The sequence below is a fragment of the Corvus hawaiiensis genome, chromosome 5 (assembly GCF_020740725.1).
Source record: "Corvus hawaiiensis isolate bCorHaw1 chromosome 5, bCorHaw1.pri.cur, whole genome shotgun sequence".
In the NCBI taxonomy this organism is placed as follows: Eukaryota; Metazoa; Chordata; class Aves; order Passeriformes; family Corvidae; genus Corvus; species Corvus hawaiiensis.
The window spans coordinates 17,722,016-17,743,742 of record NC_063217.1 but is presented as its reverse complement, the minus strand read 5'-3'; the positions used below and the strand labels follow the sequence as shown (position 1 = coordinate 17,743,742).

Below are 21,727 nucleotides of genomic sequence, written 5' to 3'. Positions count from 1 at the left end.
ATGCTGTCATCAGTCCAAGAGAAGGAAGATTATATGAGAAAAATGTGAACCTTGCACTGCAGCCTTCCTGATTTTATCTTAGTGGACATTGAAGATGTTTAGGGGTGGAACAGGCTTTTCTCATACCTGCCCAGACCTTGGAGGAAAAATGCCAAGTATACCTGTGAAATTCATCAGGCTGCTGATCAGCTACTGTATATTTTAATGACAAAAAAAAAAAAAAAAAGACAGCAATCAACCTGGGCAGGGAAAACCATTAATAATTCTAACAGGCTACCTACAGATTGCCTTACAAAAATGTGTGAAAATTTGGAAGAAATAGGAGATCAAATCTGTACAGACATGGCCTGATTAATAGCACAACAAACATCAGGTTTTCTTTTTCTTAAAATGCTAACTTTCTCAGTTTAAAATATGTCCTAATTATTAATGAGTGGAATTCTTTTTTTTTTCTTTCCCTTTATCATAAGAGAAAACTGATGTATTCATTCTGCCTCTGTGTTTATTATTCCAATTTTGGAACAGTCATATCTTCCTCCAATGCTAGGTCTCACATAGTGCTGTTTAGTAATGTGAAAAAGTTTCCATTTGCCCTTCACAATTCAGTGAGCTGTAAACACTGAAGTAATTGAGCCACCCACATCCTAGTCTGCAGGTGATACGAGTGATGTATTTTATTAGCACTTAATTAAATTGCAAATGTTATGCTAAACTGTGAAATTGCTGGCAAAAATTGAATGACTGGATTAAATGACACTGTTTTTTAAAATAAAAAGATCATTGCGTAATCTGGAAAAAATATATTTTTCAACTCTCTTGGAGCAATTAACCTATGCTCTGCTGGTTAAAAAAAATCCCTCAGCATACTGAAATTTGAGGCTGTTGCAACATTAATTTCACACCTTCCTAGTTTATCTTAATGACTTCAGATTATAACAATGAAGATTAAATGAATCTCATTCAATCTGTAGTAGTAAAGAGATAATATACACTTGAAACAATCACAAATTACTAAAATTAAGTTTTATATTATTGCATTAAGATTTGAGGAGGGATTTAATAACTTCAGTTTATGAAAACTTGATTCTTTTTCAGTTTGGGGAAAATTGAATTAATTTGACTTATTCCCATTTGTGTATTTGGATGTGTGCCTGAAGAAGTCTAATTATGCAAAAGCCTCTTGATAGGACTTTGTTTGGGACTAAGTATTTCCTGTTAAAATTTACAGCTATCAGTAGAACATGCTGGCTACTGCAAGGATTGCTGCAGCCAGCTGGAAAGAGGAGTATTCTGATGGGAAATGGGAGGCAGGAGGGCTCCAACATCACATTTTTCATTTGAAGGATGAAGCAAAAACAATGTGGAAAAATACAAATTTTCCGGTTGCAAAATAAGAAGGAGCTATAGACTGGGAGAGGAATTGGGTTACCATCCAGAATTATTTTTATTATCTAGGATTACAAACCAAAACCAAGAACAAAAAACATGTCCCTTTGTAAGTGAGTAGGGGTAATCAAACAACCACTGCAACTACCTTCATTCAGTTCTTCAAACCTGAAAGCTTGCACTCAGTTTCAATAGGTAGTGTTTCCCAAATATTAAGTTAAATATTTTAGGATTATTTCTTTTAAATCAGGTAGACGCTCCACAGAAGATAATTTTAAATTAAAATAATTTCCTTGGGGTTTTATCTCTTTTTCTCTAAAGCATTTTTTTAAGTTAAAAAAAAAGTATCAATTGCATGCTTATTGGGCAAAGCCAATGTTCTAAATGGCACTGAAAGTGAGGAAATTGCAATGTGAATTTTTTAATTGTGTATTTTAAGTTGTTTTAAGAATCTGAGTCTTTAAGCTCATACTGTGCTCTCTGGATAACTGGAATGAGTTTGTTGTTGTTTACATGGTCTGAATTTTCATGGATTCACTGGACTTGTAACATATTAATGAGAAGTACTAGGTCTTCTGCACATATGTAAATGAAGGCCTAGCAACAAAAAAAAGTGCTTTCTCTTTCAGCATTTCTGCAAAACAGCTGCCTAATGCTGTCTGTATCTGGAGAAAAAAAAATTGGAACTCCAAATATATTCTAGAAATGAAGTTTCAAACTGCAGTAGTGTGCAAATCTGTACTGTAAGGTAGAATTTCAGTGAGGCAGAAGTCTCCCTTTTTCTATGGGAAATTACTGTAATTATTATGTGCTTTCTTATACTAACCATGAGATTTCTGGATATTCTTAAGAATAGCTCTAAAACATACCAGATTGCACAGTTGATATATCCAAGAGTCACAGTTTTTAAACAAGTGCCAACATCTGAAAAAAGTGCAATTAATGTTGGCTGAAACAAGATTAATTTGTTACTGGGGCTTTGTCACTCAAAATAAGACATATTTAATCTTCTTTTCTCTCATTTCATACTCTCTTACAAAAGATTTCAATGAGCTTGCTAACGATAATAAATTTCCTTTTAGGTACTTCAAGGGGTTTTTGTGGAACTGCAGTTACACGATGTGGTATTTAGACAGTTGTCTAACTTAACTGATACTGCAGAGGGGAAAAAAAGAACTAGATTGGTGATAACCCTAATCCAACAAGAGACCTGGGCACATACAGATTAGTCTGTGCAAGACTCAACTTCTGAATCTTATTTGTGGGCTTCACATGTCACCTTAAACAAGGAGACGGGATGCATGTGAATAAGTATACACACTTTTTGTTTGTTTGTTTTCATTTTTTTAATTACATGCAGAATGTTCATGGATCTCATTTCTAGATCTGTCAGGCTACCCATGTAGTGGGTCATGTGGGTTATAGTGTCAGTTGGAAGATGAGAGGCAGTTCAAATTGAGACCTGGCATTTTTTCTATTTCAGGCTATAGATACATCCATACAAATAATATACTGCCCAGTTGTACTGTGTATGCCATGGAGTCTCCTGCATCCCACAGATGTTTAAACTCGAGGGCTGCCATTAAAGTGGTTGGTTGGTGGAGCCCAAATTACCAGACTTGCTAGACCAGAAGAAGAAAGATCAACAAAGACATGGTACTGGTTTAGTGAACATGCCACTAAAATGGAAGGAAGAGCCCTAGGTGTTTCCATGTTCCAGATTACCTCTTTCTGAGCAGTCCTCATTAATTAGATTGAACTGACAGCTGTGTATTAGTAAAAAGATAAAGGGAAGAAGAAAACATCCTGGACTTCTTTCCTCAGACCTTGCTAGGGCAGGCCAGAGCAGAGATAGATGTTCTGATTCAAAATCTGTTGAGGACAAAGGAGAGATACTTGTCAGTTTAGTAGATCCTGGACTGGATTTGAAGTGAAGCGACAAGTAAGCCTCCAAACCCATTAATTTTCATTTACTTAGTGACTTTTCCTTTTTTCTCTCTCCTTTTTTCTTTTTTTTCTTTTAATAAACGGATGGTTATTTGTTAATTAATAATTTGACTTAGATCAGCTTCTCAAAGATTGTTGAAAAGCTTTTGGAGAGTAATAACTGTCAATTTATGTTTCCTTATAAAAATGAAGGCAGTGGGAAAGCAAAACATACTTCTTGTTTTCTGAATAAATTTCTATAAGATTATATTTGTCATGTTTCTGTGAACGGTAGCTATTGTTAACTGTAGCTATTAGTTGCTGCTTACATTAGTACACTTGTCTGAAAGCCTGTGTAAAATTCCTGCAAGTATTGTTTACTTTGAAATGCCAGGTTCTTAAAATTTAATGACTTCTGTAATACTGAAAAAGCTCATCTCAGAATACAGAAAGAGTCTCTCTTAAAATGGTCATTATTCTGGATACCACATTTATAGCTGATTTGGTGGTTATGTTTGTTCACATCCTCAAAGATGAAACAAGCCAGGCCATACCGTGAAGTAACCAGAAAACATTTTGAAACCAAATTTGCATCTAAACTTTAGAGCCTAATATTTTATTAAATAGTTAGCTAGCACCTTTTTCTGTAAGCTTGTTCCCATTTTTGAAGGTACTTAAGACTCAAAAGAAAAAGTCTGATAATATTCAAGCCTTTCAAGGAATTATGGTTGTTATTGTTTATGAGTTAATAAAAATTATTTAGGACAACTCAGGTAAAGTACTAAAAAGATTTCAGTGCATTCAGACAGGGAACTCTGAAAATTGCAAAATCCATTTTAACTACTGTGTGATAAAATGGGAGGTAGTAACTGAGTTGCAGCCAACAATCCCTATGCTTTTAGCAGCTTCTTGCTGTTAAACTATTACTAAATCAGCTTTTTCAAAACCCAATAGCAGGATATGAGCAAAATAGAGGAGTGAGGAGTCACTCGGGAAATGCACTGCATGAAGATTGATGTGCAGTTAGGATTGCTTGTGAACTACATGGAGAGGTTTACTTGAAAGGGGATGCAACATTATGGGTAGCAAATCCTGAACAACCTTAAAGAAAGAGTTCTAAGTTATCTAGGATAGATAGATAGAGTACGGCATTTTTAGTTTTAGATCTGTCAGTCTGGGATTAGGAATTAAGTAACGGACTGGGAAAAACCTTGGGCAAATAGGTAACTTTCTATCATTATGTGCCTCTTCAGTGCTTTCAGTAAAAGGAGCTGAGCAGCTATTTCAGTCACTCTGACTTTGGATTTTCAAAATTTCAGCCTTAAGGGATCATCTTGGACTTACTGGTGTAGTCATGTGACGTGGCATCTAAGTTTATACTCTAAGTAAAAGACCTCTTCATGAACTCCTGATTGCAGAACCTTCAAATGACTACTCTGTTACTTAAAGAAAAGGTTTCTTCTTCATGTATTTCTGTCTGGTGGTAGCTACTTGAAAGATTCTACTTAGCTTGTGCTTTTTTAAGGACTTTGATACTTTGATAAGCTGTTTTGCATAGGCAAGCCATATCTGTTATTTGATCTGCTGCAACAGGAACAGTTGAAGAACAACAGCCAGAAATTACTATTCTTCTGATTATGCATTTTAGAATAACTGCTGTTTTTCCTATATAGGTTCACAAAGTAGAAAACTCAAAGCAGGGTTTGCTTACATATGAAGTCTAGGATAAGTGCTTACATTCTGACTTGTGGCTCTATAGGGCAGTGATATCCTAGATTATCTTTAGAGATCACCATAAATGCTATGTTGAAATTTTACTGACCGTAATTTAGAAATTCCTCTCAGTGGGAAACATATTCCTCTCCTAACACGGTCATCATTCCTCATGTGCCTTTTATTGACTGTAACAAGGCTCTTAGGAACGTATAATCAGACACAGTCAATAGGCTCTGCTTGAAGGTTTGCTGGTATGCATTGGCAGAATGCTAATTTATTTAGCTGGGCTCTACGTCTAAATGCCACACATAGGCTGCATGTTTCTATTAGTTGGAAAATGTAGAATTTGCATTGGGCAGATGGTAAATTGGCAACCTGGTGCACCTGTGTAGAGGACTTGAGGGCAGAAGTGGTTTCTCCTTCACATAGGTCATTAATTTGCAGGAGAGAAAACTACTCTGCTGGGGAAAAGTGACTTTAAAAAAAAAAACAAAGGGGCAGAAGGGAGGCAGAAGAGTTCAGGTGGGTTGGATTGCACTTCACTCCATGAACTGTTCTAGGGGTAACTGTGTTGTACCTTACATCTAAGCTGCTTGAAAAAAAGTATTTGCAGATGTCAGTAAGTGACAGAAAGTGAAGGGCGTAAACCTAGAAATACCAAGCAAAGGAGATTATTCTCTGCTTTGGTTAACCATTGCTATTTAAAAATAGTAATATGTTCTGAATGTGGTTAGTTGCCTGCCCTGCTGTTACACAGCTGTAACATAAACCATCCAAGAAACAAAACCGCAAACTAAAATAACTCTGTTAAAAAGAAGCCCCTAAAATTATTAAATATAGAAGTTTCTTCAATAAAGTTTTAGACCTTAGTAGGATAAATAAGTGCAGAAAAATAAGTTCTTTTAAAACTGTCTTCTTTTGTATCTTGGCCTTTTGTTTTTGTAAGTACCTGAGGTTTTTTCCATCAATGAAATCGTGTGTATTCTGGTTTTGATGTTATTCCAAAACATAGATCAATAAGATCTGCTGAGGATTACTGAGGCTCCATCTGTTCTTGCCATGAATAGGAAATACTACAGATGGTAATGAGCAGGTGTACCCTTCCTATTGCAGTTATGCTCAAAACCGCTGTAATATTGGATTGAAAAGGCGAAAACATTTTAGTTCTAAACAGCTTTCTCCAGTCTTTTCCAGACTGTGTATTTGTCTGACAGACATCTCAAAATCATTTTACTTTTCCTTAACGATCACCAAAATGTGTTGAGTGATTCTCTTTTCTGTTTGCGTGGGGAAGGGGGGGTAGGGGGTGTGTTTTGTTTGGGTTTTTTGCTTGAAATTAGCATTGTTCTCAGCCCAGGTAGAAGGCACTTCTGCGTCCAGTCTAAAATGACATACAATATTTTAACAACCTAGTGCGTATGAATTTATGCTCACACTTCCTTTTTACTGGCCTAATAAATTCTGAGGGGCATTGTATACCTTGTTTTTGTTTTGTTTTGGTTTTGTTGTTTTGAGGTGTTTTAAGTGCAGAAGGGAAGACAAACACCAGCCAGGCATCCTAAAAATGTGCGTGTCAGTATGGTAGGTGCCCTGGAGGTGATCCTTGCTTTGCCCTGAGTACTGGGCAGGTTTGAAAGCAGGTCTCTCCCCCTGAGGTGACTGTCATAAGCTGCAGCAATACAGACAGAAGAGAGATAGGAACCACCCTAGTTTCAAAAATGTAGTACCACGATCTCTGTGAGAATAGGTTATTTTGTAGAAGGTGACAAGCACCATTAGGCACTTCAATTACATGTATTCTGTTTATTTATTTTGTTTTTTAGTTTTAATACTCAAAATGAGGTGAATTTGACTGAAGTGCATGCTGGCATGACCAGTGTAGCTGCTACTACAGAGTGGCTGAGGTGAAGGATGAGGAAGGCTTTGAGAGACTGGTGTTCCCACTGAATTTAAGACTTGTGGACATAACTCCTGCCCTGTTATATCTGGGGCTGTGACTGTTGGGTAAGTGGCCTGTTTCATACAAGGATCAGAGCCTGTGACAGTTCATTTTGGTTTATGACATGCTGTTTATGGGGATAGAGGTTGAGAGATGAATTCAAAGTGGCAGAAGTGTAATGAATGTACTTGGACAGCAAGGGAGATGGAGAACTCTCGTATGGAAGCTAGCACAGCAAAAAAAAGCAGGAGTCATATGATCAAGACAGAGAAAAAAAATTATCTAAGGTAAAGGATTAAGCTGGTACAAGTAATAGGTTAAACTCTCTGTGAGAGCTTATGCTGGGAAGCAATGAAGTTTCAAGACAGTTTTCCTAAAGAAACAGGAATAAAATAAATCCCAAATTTTTAAGGAGGAGTTTCTTCAATTCATTAAAAGGATTGTTGAATGTGTGCTGAGAATGAACAATGCTTACTTTTGGTGCTGGATTGCTGTGAATGTTGAAGTCAATAATTTTATAACTAGCTTTTAATCTTTTGATGCTGAGGGATTTAACAGTATAAAAGCTGCATTTTACTCCGTGAGCAATCCTGCCCGATGGAGAATCCTATTCTGATGGTCTCTTCATTTTTTTAATCAATTTTGTCTTAGAAGAAATGCTTTGCCAAATATTTGGAAATTGTCTATTTAATTTTATAGCTCACCTACATCAGGTATGTCCTTCTCTGGTTTTCCGAAGCGAAGAGGATTTACAGTAATACCGAATGATTAAATTTTAGATAAAATTGATCTTTAGTGTTTGTCTGCCTATGTAAAAATGTGATAATGAAATAAAAAGAAAAAAAGTCCAGCTCAAACAACTGAACTATTTGTTTAAGTCATTCTGTTAACTTGGAAAAATGTTGATCTAATAATGATGAAAAGAAAGACTTACACCACCGGAAAAGCTGGCAGCCATCATTCTAATGCTGCCTCATGCTGCTTCCTTGAGGCTGTGCGAAGGAGTTTAAACAGTTTGATGGTGATACTTGCAGATTAAAAATTTGTAGCTAGATCATATTCAGTACCTTCACTGCTGCTCCAGCAGCTCCCATGTGATAGTGAGACCACCCAGGCTGCTATTATGGCTCCAAACCTGTTTTCTCTGAACACTGATACAACAAAGCGGTGATACTTGAAAAGTGGTATTCAATCAAATTTCTAGTTTTAATAAACTTCATGCTCAGCATGATGATTTAGTAAATTTTATCTGTCCTAAAAGAAAAAAAATCTAATGTTTAGGACATATTAGTTTGCAAAAAAAAAAAAAAATACTATTCTGATAGTTTGCAAGCCTCAAGTTCAAAGTTACCTAAAACTAAGAACAGATTTCAGTCTATAGGCATGTCTTTTCCTGGTCCAACAAAACACTAAAGTGGAAACTTAAACTAAAACAAATTGATAAAGAAATTGGAGCCTTTTTGTATGTTGAAAAGCTAAGATTGTACTTGAATTTTTTTTCCAATGTATTCTGGAGTTTCAGTCAGGTGAAAACAAGTTTTCCTAAATTACTATTTCTTACTATTTAGTTACTGTACAGTTAATTCAGCACTTGAGATAAATGAGAAAGCTTTCTTCTTTCAAGCTTGTAAATGGTAAATGTTTCCTGGCATTATGGGGAAGCTCAATTTTTTTCTTTCTTTTTGTAATAGGGCTAGGAACAGGATTTTGCAAATAATGAACACATGCTATAGCTTCTGTGGGTGTGACTGAAAGCATACTAGAGTATGTTCTGAAACAATGATTGCAAAATATTACTATTCTTATGTCCTTTGGATAATTTTTTGAGTAAGAAAAAAAGCTTTTTTAATGGCAATAAAAGAACACAAGGAAGTGGGAAATGCAGTTATTTGATACTGCTATTTAAAAATCCTTTAGCCAATGCAAGGTAATATGAACTTTTATATAAAAAACTCTGTCTGTCTTATAAATTTTGCAATTTTATTCTTAGCTCAAAATTGGATCAATTGAATTAAGATTTTGTAATGTTTAAATGTTAAAATGGTTTTAGTTTTGTTTCTCTTTTTAGTCCTAATTGCAGTCTTTCATCTTACATCTTGCAGTCTAAAGGGAAAAAAGCCAATACACTCTATTTAAGTGTCCCATTATATGAGTAATGCTCACATGTAAATGGCCTTTGGGGATCTATAGATTTGATTCTTTTATGGTTTTATTTATAGCTTCTGAAACTATGACCAGCTGAGCAACTTAGAAAAGCAAATCATACTTTTATACTGGAGTCTGTACTCCATGCTCTGTTTTTCTATGTGTTCATCAGAAAGATAAAAATGAGGAAAAGACTGAGCCACAATCTTCTCTTGACGAACACTGTGAAAATCAATGAATCTACATGATCAATAAAAGGAGTTGACTTCATTTGTTCACTTCATCAGTATTACAGAATCTGTGCCCATTTTTCTTATTCATGTAACATTAGCAATGGACTAAGAATTAAAAGCGCAGAAAAACACAGCTAAAATATTTGGAGTATTTTTTGTTCCCTGAATGGAAAATCTTGCTGGAAACCCTTGTGTTTTCTAAAAGTGGACTTGGTTATTTTTCTGAAGATGTTTTGGAGGAGTGTAATACAGAGCAAGTTACCATTCTCTGTATTCTTTTAGCTTAGCAATAGCAAAACCAGGTGCTTCTGCATCACTTGTTAGAAATGTGCATGTACTCTCCTACATCCTGCAGTTAATAGATAAGCACTGCAGTGTTAAGCAGGCTTTATGGAAATAATGTGGAAATTTGTAGTAAAAAAAAGTGGAGCAGAAAGCTACCAGTCCGTGACCATCGGTCTCCAATGTGTTCTTCTTGAGATTCTGAGAAGAGTTGATAAACTAAAAGCAAAAGCAGACAGAAAAAAAAATGCTGCTGGAGAAAAGCAGATTGTTGTGTTAAAAATTGGTAGACATAGGCTCCTTTGGTAGTTCAGAGAAAGGACTAAGTTTGGGAAAATAACCACAGAAGAAATAAACGCATTTTTTAATTTTCTTAAACTAGAGCAGTGATAAGAAGGGGCTATGAGGTACCAAGATATATTCAATACTCTGAAGGTATTGAATAGGAGAGCTTTTTTCCCCACTGGATGGCAAGCAATGTTCAAAACAAGTTAGAACAACAAAATTAAATTTAGGTATTGTGCCTTTAACAAGTGAAAAATATATTCTTTGCTATACTTTTAATTTTATAGCATTAATTTAATTGTTTTTTGTCAACTTTTGTTGATTTGTGGGAGCAGCAATTAGTGTCATCTTTACATGAATTGATAAGAATTTCTTTCTTTTGTAATTTGCTTTAAAATTTTGGAGTAAACATAATTAGCTAGCATCTTTTGTAGCATTTCAAAATATATAAATATCTTGTCTCATTCATATGTGCTTATGATTTTGTATATTTGGGGGTTTCAGTTACATACTTAATTTACTCAGCAGCAAATTACTGCATCGTGCTGCTTTGTGGAATGGAAATTATTCTGCCTGTGTATCTAAAGTACTTTAATTATAATGAAACATTAGCTCCTGCTACTCTTGTATACTCCTGTAATCTAGCTGATCTCTAAAGATCATTGTAAAACATGTCAATAAGACAGCTGTAACAAAAATGAAAGAGTGATTGTGAATTTGTTTGAAAATTAGATTTTTTTCTAACAAAAAGTGCGTCTTGGACTATGACCTATCCTGTTATGTAGACTGCAGAAAAATGCGTCTTAGGAATGGGTCTTGGAAACTTTAGAAGGCCACACTTTCTGCTGAAGTACTTTGTCAAATTATTCAGATAAACTCTTGATCCTGCAGCTATTCAGGCAGTAATATATCTCTGTCACACTCTTCAAGTTACTCTTAAAGATCTAACAATGCAGCCAGGCATGGAATTCAGCCAGCAGCTCTGTACTTCTGCTCATTTCTATCTATAGGTAACTGTATCTGAAAGTGTGCTTGCACTTGAAATATTATATTAAGGAAATCACAGTTTGGTGGACAATGAGCTGGATAAACAAAAAAGTGATCCCATTTGGATCCCTAGGCTTAGGGTTGTATTCTACCTGGAGGATGATGACAAGAGGCATCAAGAATCTCTCAGGAAACCTGTCCTGCTTCACAGCTCTGTCAATAACCTGCAAGGTAATGTGCTGGTAACAGGATTGCAGGTGATGCCAAAATTGGATGAGCCACTGTTCAGAGAGACCTACACAGACTGGAGGAATGGGCCAGCAGGAATCTCATGGAATGCAATAAAGAAAAATGCCAAATCCTGCACATAAGAAGGAATATATGGAACAGCTCTACTGGGAGAAGCTCTACTGGAGAGCATCTGGGGATCCTGGTGTACAGGAAGCTGAGTGCACTGACTGGTACAGTGCTGGGAGCATTAACAAGAAGGGTCACAGCCGGTAGATTGATGAACGCGACTGTTACCTTCATTGCACTGTATCTAGAGTGCTGCATCCAGTGTTGGGTCCTCTTATACAAGGTACTGATAAACAGAAGTGAGCTTAGAGGAGACACTTAAGCTGGTGGGGAACTGGAATATTTGTTTCTTAACATTTTCATAACATGCAAACTTCTGATAGAATCTAGACTCATTTTGCTAGTACAAAGCAGAAACAGATCTCCATTCTTCACAACAGCCAACATAATTTCTAGTGTCTCATTTCATAAGAATTATTTTTGAAAGTTCTGTTTCATTTTTTAATTATGTTCATGCTGTAAATGTGAGAGGATTCTGCTTTTCACTAGGTAAAGTGATTTCCATCATTAATTAATTCTCTTGTATTAGTTTAGAAGAAGATTTTATATGTGGTTGTAGGAAAACAGCAGAACATATTTGCTCTTGTCAAGTTTCCTCTGATGCTTGCACCAGTTTGGCAGTTAATTTAGCAACCAGCACTTTTTGAGGTCAACGCCACTGGACACTTCCCTTAATTCTATAGCAGAAGCTGACCTCCAGCCATTACCAGCACCCCTCAGTGTTACCTGTGCTCTCTCTGCTGGTGTTTCTGTAGGTAGATCAGAGCTATTTGTAACAGCCCCACTGTCTTCATACAACCCATTGCATTGGGAAAGCTTTCGTAGCCTAAGGGCTGGGGTGGACAGAGACTCTTCAGAAACAGCGTTCAGTAACCCTTCCTTCTCTTGGGTAACATAGGACATATTTTGAAGCATGTCAGCGTGCATTCCTGCAAGCTGAGTGTATGAAGCTGTTAGTGTGCTTTGGTTTGACTGAGTGCATGTTGAAGAGCTGTGTTTGACAGCAGGAGTAGGCAGAAGTAGCTTTGCTTGATCAAGAGAGCAGAAAGAGCGGTCTGTGGGTGGTGGAGAATACCAATGAACTGCAGAGAGGAAAGAGTGGTGTTATCTGACAGGCATCTATTCATAATGAGGTGGATTTGATATGGAGTGGTTTGGGGTTTCCTTGGGAAATTTTTTTTGTTCGAAGTGTGCTGGCATCTCCTGAGGATGTTAATGACTTTGCAAGTGTAAATTTTTTATGGTCTAAAATACCAGTATAAAGAGATTTGATGTAGGATTAATGCTCCCATGTCTCACCTCTGTATCATAACAGCAAGAAACTGTATGTGTACTTTTAAGCCTCCATTTTCTTTCATATTATCAGGGCACATAACCTCATATCTCATATTTCTTAAAGAAAAATAAAGTTCACTTAACTGGTCTGTGAGTGTAGGAAATGTTGCTTCTGTGCTACTTTCCATTAATGGATTTTTCTTAATTTTTTTTCATCATTCTCTGGTTTTGCAGACATGAGCTGATGGGCTTACCAGAAAGCACTTGCTTTTTTCTTTCTTTTCTTTTTCCTAAAAAAAAGTGGGGTGGGAGGAAGCAGTTTTGGCAGTATGAAGATGAAAAGGAAGTTCAAACAAGCATCAGGGATCAAAAGGGACAGGTTGCTTTCATAAAGGAGGTAGGCCAGGAGCTGATGCTGTTCCCAGCACAGGCAGTGCTCTCATGGAATGGGTCCAAAAAGGGGCTGAACAGAGCAGGTGTGCTGATGGAAATAGTCACTGTCAACCATCAACATGTCACCAAAGAAGGTGATGTAATGAGTCAGGTTTAGGAGGTCAATCCAGAAAGTCCAGTCAGGAATAGAGGAGACAGAAAAACATGGATGCTTCTAACAGGCTCAAAGGAAATGAGGACAGATATGGGTGCACCCATGATGCACTTCAGGCAAGATGCTCAAGCTAGAGCTGAACTGGGCCCCCTGGACCCATGGAATTGGGTAAGACATCCCAGGGGAGGCTGTTTAAGGCCATCAGAGCCTTAAAAATGCACTTGGGACTCTGGCTATGTTCTGTTAAATAATCACTTTCATTAGTTCATGTGCTTGGACTATTTAATTTTATTAACTTGTGAATCCATAGGTGTGCTGTAGCATATGTGACAGAACTCTGCATGATGCTGGTTTTCACACCCATCACTGTGCAAAAGGCTTCAGTGGCTGATAGGAGTGCCTCAGGTGGTGATGCTTCTGTCCTGCTGTGCCTCCTGCACTGGCACCTTCAAAGGGAACTGATAAGTTTCAACAAGGAGCCAGGTTAATGGTGGGAACTTTATAAGGTCAAAGCACAGATGGCAGGTTTGAAAATTTCTTTTAGTTCATAATCCAACAGAAGTGCTCAATGGCTAGATATGTAGCAAATACAGCCCTTGCCTTGAAAAAATTAAGTCATGATGCCCTCCATTAAAGTAACTCAAACTGCAGCTATTTTACTTATGAATGAGTATTGAACACATGGGAGTATAATGCACTTTCACTAAGTGAATTTTACATTTTGATCATTAGATATTTTGGCTTGGCTTTTCAGCAAGATTTCCCCTCTGTATCATGGTGAAAGAAAAACAATGTAGAAATAAAAGCAATGCGTATAGTGTATTATCCTGATTTTCAGCTAGAGTGTTTGACTAGTGTGATACCCAGTAAAAGGAAATGTTATTGATTAACTTTTTTCCATTCTCTATGAAGACAAAGATAATCTTGGTGACTTATGCATTATTGGAGTGGCTCAAAGCACCTGCCAATTATTTATTTGAAGTCGTGGAAGTAATATTTTAACTTTTGCTTGTGTCTGTATACCTCTTACAGAGTACATGGCTTCTCCCTGCCAGAAAGTCATCAGAATTTACTCTTTATAATTATTTTGCTAATATACTAGAGTTAAATGGATCCTGACTACTTTTTTTTTATCTCAGTAAGTATCAGAAGGAGAGTTATGAAGTATGCTTACTTTAGTACCTGGCTTGTCATTGAGCTTCACTGCACTGATGAGACAGTCTAGGGTTTTGACATTGATTTGTGAGTCTCCTGGTAAGTCATAAAGATCAAGAGAGATTTGTTGGCTTCATTAACACGTTGTCATTCTAAAGGTTAGGTGTTTCCTTCACATCAGTTATAAGTCCCTACTGCAGCCACTAAAGCTATCTCCTTTCTTTTCTCACAATGTCGAGTCAGTTGTGATAACAACTAAGACATCATTGAAATTTCTTAAAATCATTTCTACTCTTGTTTCAGGCTGTTATGCTATACTTTTCCTTTGAGTCAAGTTAGTTTATATAAGCAATAAAATTCAAAAGTGCTAATACATTCAGATTTATCTGCAACTTTTGGTATCATTAATCATGACATTTTTTTCTTTTACTGATTGAAGTTCTAGTAAACCATATAATGTTTTTGGATACTGCTTTTTCCTCAGAAGAACTTTGCAACATTTCCCACCACACCAACCAGTGCAGCAGATCACTGTTCACAAGCTATGGCGCTCTGCCTGCAGCCCTTTTCTACAGCAAGTTTTCTTTTCAACCGTCCATCAGCAAAATACTTGCATGAAATTAAATGCATCTCCTATCAGACGACATTGAGAGAGTGCTACCAGATTGCAAGAAAATCTGAACAGCATTTCAGAAATGTTTTCTTTGAAAAAAATAATCTTTTTGTTTAAATAAGTATTACTGTTTCAATCTCTACACTCCTGAGTAATATTAATAAAAGATGTACCGTCAGAAAACATTGTAATTGAATTGATTGCTGAAGGAAATCATAACCCAGAACAGAGATATGTGGACACATTTTTCTCTTTTTCCAGTGGGTAAAAAGATAGTTTTCATGTCTTTACAAAGCTGACAGTCCTCTCTACCAATTCTGTCTATGTATAGTAAATCTTGTATTTCTTGCTAAGATACCACCACATCTGTTATAGATGTTCTCTGGTCAGTCAGGTAATTCATATTTATAACTGTCTTTAAAAAGTGTATAAAATATGCAATATACCAGGGGGAAACTATTCTTATCTCATATGAGAATCTGAATTTAAGCTGCATACCATAGTGGGCATAGCAAAAGTTCAGGGTGAAAACAAAGTTTCACTAGGAAATAGGACTCAAAAATTATGTAGTTGATGAATAATAATACAGTTTATTTTTTTATTTGAATATTAATAAGTAATTGACAGTAACAGCCAAGTAACACCATCAAGGTTTTTTAAAATAAAACTAGGATCACCAAATATTACAACGTTGCATGATGTTTATTGGTTTGAGCTAGTCCTATGGAGGTTTTTCAGCTAAACTACTTTAAGCTGTTTTTCTACCTCACTTCAGTTGTTTTTATTTTACTTTCCTGCAGTGCCACATTGTAAAGCATTATCATTTTTATTTTGGTAATCAGCACAATTGAATCACAGAATTAAAAAAGCATAAGCAGAACTGTTGATGTGTCAGCAGTGGTGTCTGATGTGTCCACAAGACTGCTGAACCATTTCTGCATTGTCATTTAAATCATTAATACCACATTGGAAGATATTAATTTAGATGTTATTAGTTTAGATGTTATATGGTTACAATTTATTTCAGGTTTGTCTATATCTGGAGATATAAACTAGATTACAAATTCATAGTATTTAAATTAATTAGACATCAAGCTTTCATTAATAATCAAAAACTAATCCACACAGCCCATATAAGCATGTTCTTGTTAAGCTATGTGTTGATGGCACAATCTTAAACTGCAGTAGGTGAATACATTAATTTAGTTGAAACAATACCAAAGTTATTACTGATGTCTCTGTGTCCAGGAATTCATACTCTTTGAAGATTTTCTTTGAGATATTTAGAAAAATGAAATAAGGAAATAAATGCTCTTAGAGTTGGATTGCTCACAGTTTTTACCCTTTAAATCAGAATAATTTTTTGATCTTTTCTATCATGTCCCATTTATCATCCTAAATATATCTTAGTGCTGTCTCCAGTTTTGAGGCAATTGAGCAGAGAAGTCATAAGGTTCTAAATTACATGTTCATGATGAGAACACTGGAACAGGCTCTGAGCAAAAGCAGTGTTTGAAAACTTCAATTGTTCTTAAGAGCGACATGTCAAACATACCATACCTGCTTTCGAGAGAGCTCCAAAAGCAATGATCCTGATTGTCTGCCCCTATTACCCAGTATGAAACTTAGCATAACAAGGATGATCCACACAGGCAGGATGTGTCTGAAACGGGAACAGAAAAGGGTTATGAATGTTCACGTGTCAGCTCTACAGCGAGATACCTAGCAACTCCTGTAAGAAAGGAATTTAGTTATAAAATGCAGCTAATCAGCAGAAAAAAACTTTCAAATATAATTTATTAATAACTGTGATTTTTTTCTTGATGAAATATATTACATATTCTCAGGGAAATTTCATTCATTGATAATTGTTTTAATATAAAGATGCAGTGGGAATGTATAGAACTAATGAATAATTTAAAATAAATTTCTTTTTCTTAGCTGATTTTTCCTACTGCATAAGACAGTGAAATAAAGCTATTTTAAAGTATATGATTATTTATGAAAATCATTAATGTAATGCAGCAGCAGGAAAGACTGCATTTGTATAAGTATGGATATGCTGCTGCTAAAACAGCTGGGGTTACTGCACTTTATGTGAATTAATAACGTTTGAATGTGCACTGTAATTATATTAGTAATAAGAATATAGAGAAATGGAAAAGAATATTTTAAACTTTGCACAGTTCCAGGTCAGTTCAGTATTTGTACAGTGAATGGTCAGGGCAGGATTTTTCTTCACAACACTGTGATCAAGTTTCTATTCTACATTTGTTTAGATAAATGCCTCATAAAATTTAAGGTAGTTTGGCAGTATACTTTCTGGAATGCATGAAAGGGTGGGTAAAAGAAAGCCTCTAAGCCATTATATCAAGTAATCCTTCCTGCTATATTGACCATGCTGCATTCTGTACTTAAATAACTGTACTAGAAAAAGAAATAATCGCCTAATAAAACATGCCAGGATGCATAATAAATGTGCTGGGAGATTGGATATTAATGACTACAAATTCTAGCTGATTAGACAATTGTCTTTTGAATGTGCTTTTGTATATATCAGCAGCTGTGCCCAGACCTTCCTTCTTGCTTGGAAGTTGGAGGCCGTACATTAGTATAAAGTTGGATCAAACTACTTGAGTTGGAGTAAAAGGTAGAGCCTATATCAATATTAACAAATAATGATATCAGCAATATCCTAGTAAATTTAAACTTTCCTTTTTATTTTTTTCTTCTGGGAGGGCCAGTAAGAAATCGGTGACCCACCAGAAATGTACCTGATGGGAGGGTGAAAGTGCCCCAAGTCCCTCACATTTCCCATGGCTTCTGTTCAGGGAGAAAAGCAGGTCCCTCCCTAGTGGAATAGTGAATGACCTGGGAAAAAAAGTGAAAAATCTCTAGGAGGAAAAAAGCTTACTTTTTTCTTTTTTTACTATTTGCATCTTCTAATGGTCTTCAGCCAGCTATTACTGATTGCCTGATTCACTCTGCCCATGTATTAGCAATACAAGCTGGTATTTCCTAATTTGTACTTTATGCTTGAAACAGCATAGCATCAAAGGATCCGTTGGTTTCAACCTCATTGTGATATTCTATATGCAAGAATAAAACAAAAAAAAATAGCTATTCTTTTTCCTATCAGTTATTTTAGTGATTATTAGCAAAAATACCATTCGCAGAACTGGTATTCAGCACAAAATTTTGGTACATAGTAGTTTCCTTATTAGCAGGTGGCAGTACTGAACAAAATTTCTTTGCTGTTGCAGTACTTACCTAGCAAGAATATATGAATTGGAAATGGCACAATGCCTTGACACAATGGCGTAATACTGTGACACAACTGCACTGCAGCTATCTTAGCAAGATTAACATGTACAGAGTAAGATGTAAAACCACACCTGAGTTTTGCTTACTTTGCTTTATTAATTTGAAACAAACTAGACTAAAATAAAGCCTCTTAGCATTTTGTTTGAAGCATCTTCATCAAAGATGTTTCAGCTGCCAAGCAAAGAGAAAACCTTTCTTCTATTAATTCTATTTGAAATAATAATTTTAGATTCTGTGCTGCAGTCTTCACTGTGCAGAGCTATGGACACCAACCAAGGCAGTGACAGATAAAACATGGCTGAGAAATGAACAGGATTTTGTCTGTCTTTTTGAGTCTTCTTTGTGGCAAAGACACCTTAAGGAAAAAACACACTTAATGGTTTAGGAGGGTCGATACTTGTCCACACTGGCAAATGGGACATTATGGAGTCAGAGTTTATTCAGAAGAAGAATAGTAGCTCGTTACTGGAAGAGGATATGGGGTATGGGGATTAAGTCTCCTTGTAAAGGCGGATCCTGAGCATCAAAGTCTTGTTTGCGCTTGCCCGTGCAGCGCTAGTAAACACTGTTGATTTGTCGTTGAATGTATTTATGGTCCAACATGTACACACAGATTTTATGTAGACTAAGTATTACATTTGGGGGCTTTGTAAGCTACTTGTCTAAAGACAAAACTTAGTAACTGTGGTAACTTAGAAGAAAGGACTTCTATTTTAATTTAAGTTCTTTTTACTTTAAGAGTTTCATCAATTGTCCATCACTGCAGCTACTGACAAATGATGAAGTGACTATTGAAAAGGGAGGGGTATGCTTCAGTGACACTTAGCAATTCCAGAGGGTGACCACCATCAAGGTTTTTTAAAATAAAACTAGGATCACCAAATATTACAAAGTTGCATGATGTTTATTGGTTTGAGCTAGTCCTATGGAGGTTTTTCAGCTAAACTACTTTAAGCTGTTTTTCTACCTCACTTCAGTTGTTTTTATTTTACTTTCCTGCAGTGCCACATTGTAAAGCATTATCATTTTTATTTTGGTAATCAGCACAATTGAATCACAGAATTAAAAAAGCATAAGCAGAACTGTTGATGTGTCAGCAGTGGTGTCTGATGTGTCCACAAATATACAGAATTGGAAACCTAACTGTTTATAACTGTTAGCATAAAAAGGTTTTAATTGGGGAGATTGTGATCTGCAAAGAGATTAAAAAAAAGTGGTGGTAGAAGGAAGAAACAGCAAACACAATGAAGATATCTGTGCCATTAAATTTAGAATCAGATTTGCTATTCATTTGCAACTTGGGAGAAAATATAAAGAGATTTAAGAGATGTAGATAGTAACTCTTACAAAGTCCTGGAGGCACAGCTAGAATGATTACAGCTGTATGGAAACGGCTGTTCTTAGTTCTCAAGGAAAAGAAAACAACAGATAAAGGATGGCAGACTGATGAAAGTGGTGTAATATTTTATGGACCTATGTTCCCAAGATACTGCAGTGCAATAGCAATATAAATCTTCTTTGGTATTTATTCTGCAGTTGACCAGCATTCCAAAAATGAAAAGTGCATTAGATTCTCTCTGTTACAGTATGTACAAACAGACTGCTAGTTGTGTGCAAGTATTTTGTGTTCATCTCATAAACATAGTCGTTGGTTAATAGGGCTTAGATCTCCCTTCTCAAACATTCATGACATACTTGTTTCTATATTAAATGTTATTATTAAGTAGAAGATATTTTCTTGTACTCCATGTATAAACTTTTTTGTATGAGATGTATTTTTTCTTTCCTTACAATGTAGCCTTGAATGGGAGCAAGAGCACCCATGTCCATGTAAATGGACAGCAACTGCTGAGAGAAAGAGTGTGATCTCTTCCAGGTCTCATACATCCTCATGAGCAGTCACAGTTTCTCAAGTGGTTCTCACTCCCCAGGAACCTGGCCTTGAGCACAGGCAGCTTAAATTCCTGGCCTGGGGGAGACACTTGACAAATGCGTCTTTGAATCAGAAGCACCACATTAAGGACCTGATATTTTCTAAGCGTCCACCTTGAAACATGTTTTTTCTAGTTTTCCTGTTTGGTCTCCTAACTGTTTGTTTGCTATCATATTGTGATCCAAACAGTTTATTTTACAAGTTTAAAAAAATATATGTGGGCATAACTGGATGCATTTTTATTTTTACACATGCTCTTCCTGAATCTCTAAAGGTAGGATTTAGATGCCAGGTATATATTTACCTACAGTTAGTCTCCATCCATAATATGTATTTTCACTGGTGAAATAAAATATTGCTTCTAAATATCCTAGAGGGTTTTGGTTGAAGGACAGCAGTACATTAAGAAATGTAAAGGGTGTACACAGGTTGTGTAGTTCCTGCCTGTCTAAACAGACTAAATATTCATTATTCATTATTAGTTTGGGTTTTTTTCTGTCTTGAGTCTTACAGACTTGGCAGTATTTTAACCTTTTTTTGCTGTTTTTCTTAAGCAAAAACCAAATCTATACCACCTTTCCTTTGTTCATCATCCTAGAGATAATGTTTTTGAATTTTAAACTTTTAAATTCTAATACTAGATTGCAGTGTCGTGATTTAAGGATATTAGTAATTTTTACCAAGGGCAAAAGGCTGATTTTAACAAAATAAGTATTAAAGATACAAAAATCCTATGTCTAATAAGGGAAATCAACAACCTTACTAGTGAACTACATGGGATAAGGATTGATATATGTTGGTATATGCAGTATTTGCGTTTTCTGAAGTATATTACATGCTATATTTGCATATAGGAGCAGTGTCTGTTTAAAGGTTGACTTTACTGTGTGTTAAAATTCAAACACTTGCACAGAAATGTTATTTGAATTGTGCAGAGTGAGAACTGGGTAAACAACAAGAAAGCTTCCAAATGCAAACCAAGAAATTCCTCAGACAAAATCTCCTTTAAAAAAAATGCACACAAACTTGAAAAGCTTTTCTTAATAGTAGTTGTTCTCTTACTGCTGTATTTATGTCATTTAATACATCAGGTCATGATTCTGGCAGAAAAGTTATTTCCAGCATTTATTTTACTGCTGGGCAGTTGATAGCTCAGGGCATACAATGAAAATTATAAGGTGAAAGCTAAACTCTCAAAGTGTGGTCATTTTTGAACTAAAAAAGAATGTATTATATCAAATCACTGGGGTCACTGGCCAAGATTTGCTTCATAGAGAAATGTGCAGCTATGCCTGGGACCATGCGTCTCATTTAAATATTTTTATTCTATGCAAAACAGCTCTTGATATAAAATGCTACAGATAGCCTTAGAGTATTACACATTCATGTGTGGTGGTACCTGCCTTTTCTTCCTTTGTTTCAGGAAAGCTGTGTTGCAGAGATCATTGAACAAATCATTAAGACTGTGCATGGGGATGCCACTGGGGTCTGACAGCTGGATCTAGTACTCTTGAGAGTGTCCATTACCCCTTTCCCACGAGTGGGATAAAATTTGTCCTCCTGTCAAATTTTGTCTGACAACTTCTACTCACTCTCACTGCTTGTCAGCACAAGGGATATTCTG

The 21,727-nt window shown here is 36.0% G+C and overlaps 1 protein-coding gene across 8 annotated transcripts in view; it reads left to right on the top strand.

Annotated features, from left to right (window-relative positions):
- KCNIP4 (potassium voltage-gated channel interacting protein 4) overlaps nucleotides 1–21,727 on the top strand; it is a 400,021-nt gene that overhangs the window by 268,681 nt on the left and 109,613 nt on the right. The window contains exon 1 of one of the 8 annotated variants that reach the window (XM_048302880.1): nucleotides 6,886–7,032. The exons of the other annotated variants lie outside the window; for them this stretch is intronic. The gene's annotated coding sequence lies outside the window, so the exon portion shown is untranslated. Of the gene's footprint in view, nucleotides 1–6,885; nucleotides 7,033–21,727 lie in introns of those variants that run through there. 8 annotated transcript variants of the gene reach the window in all.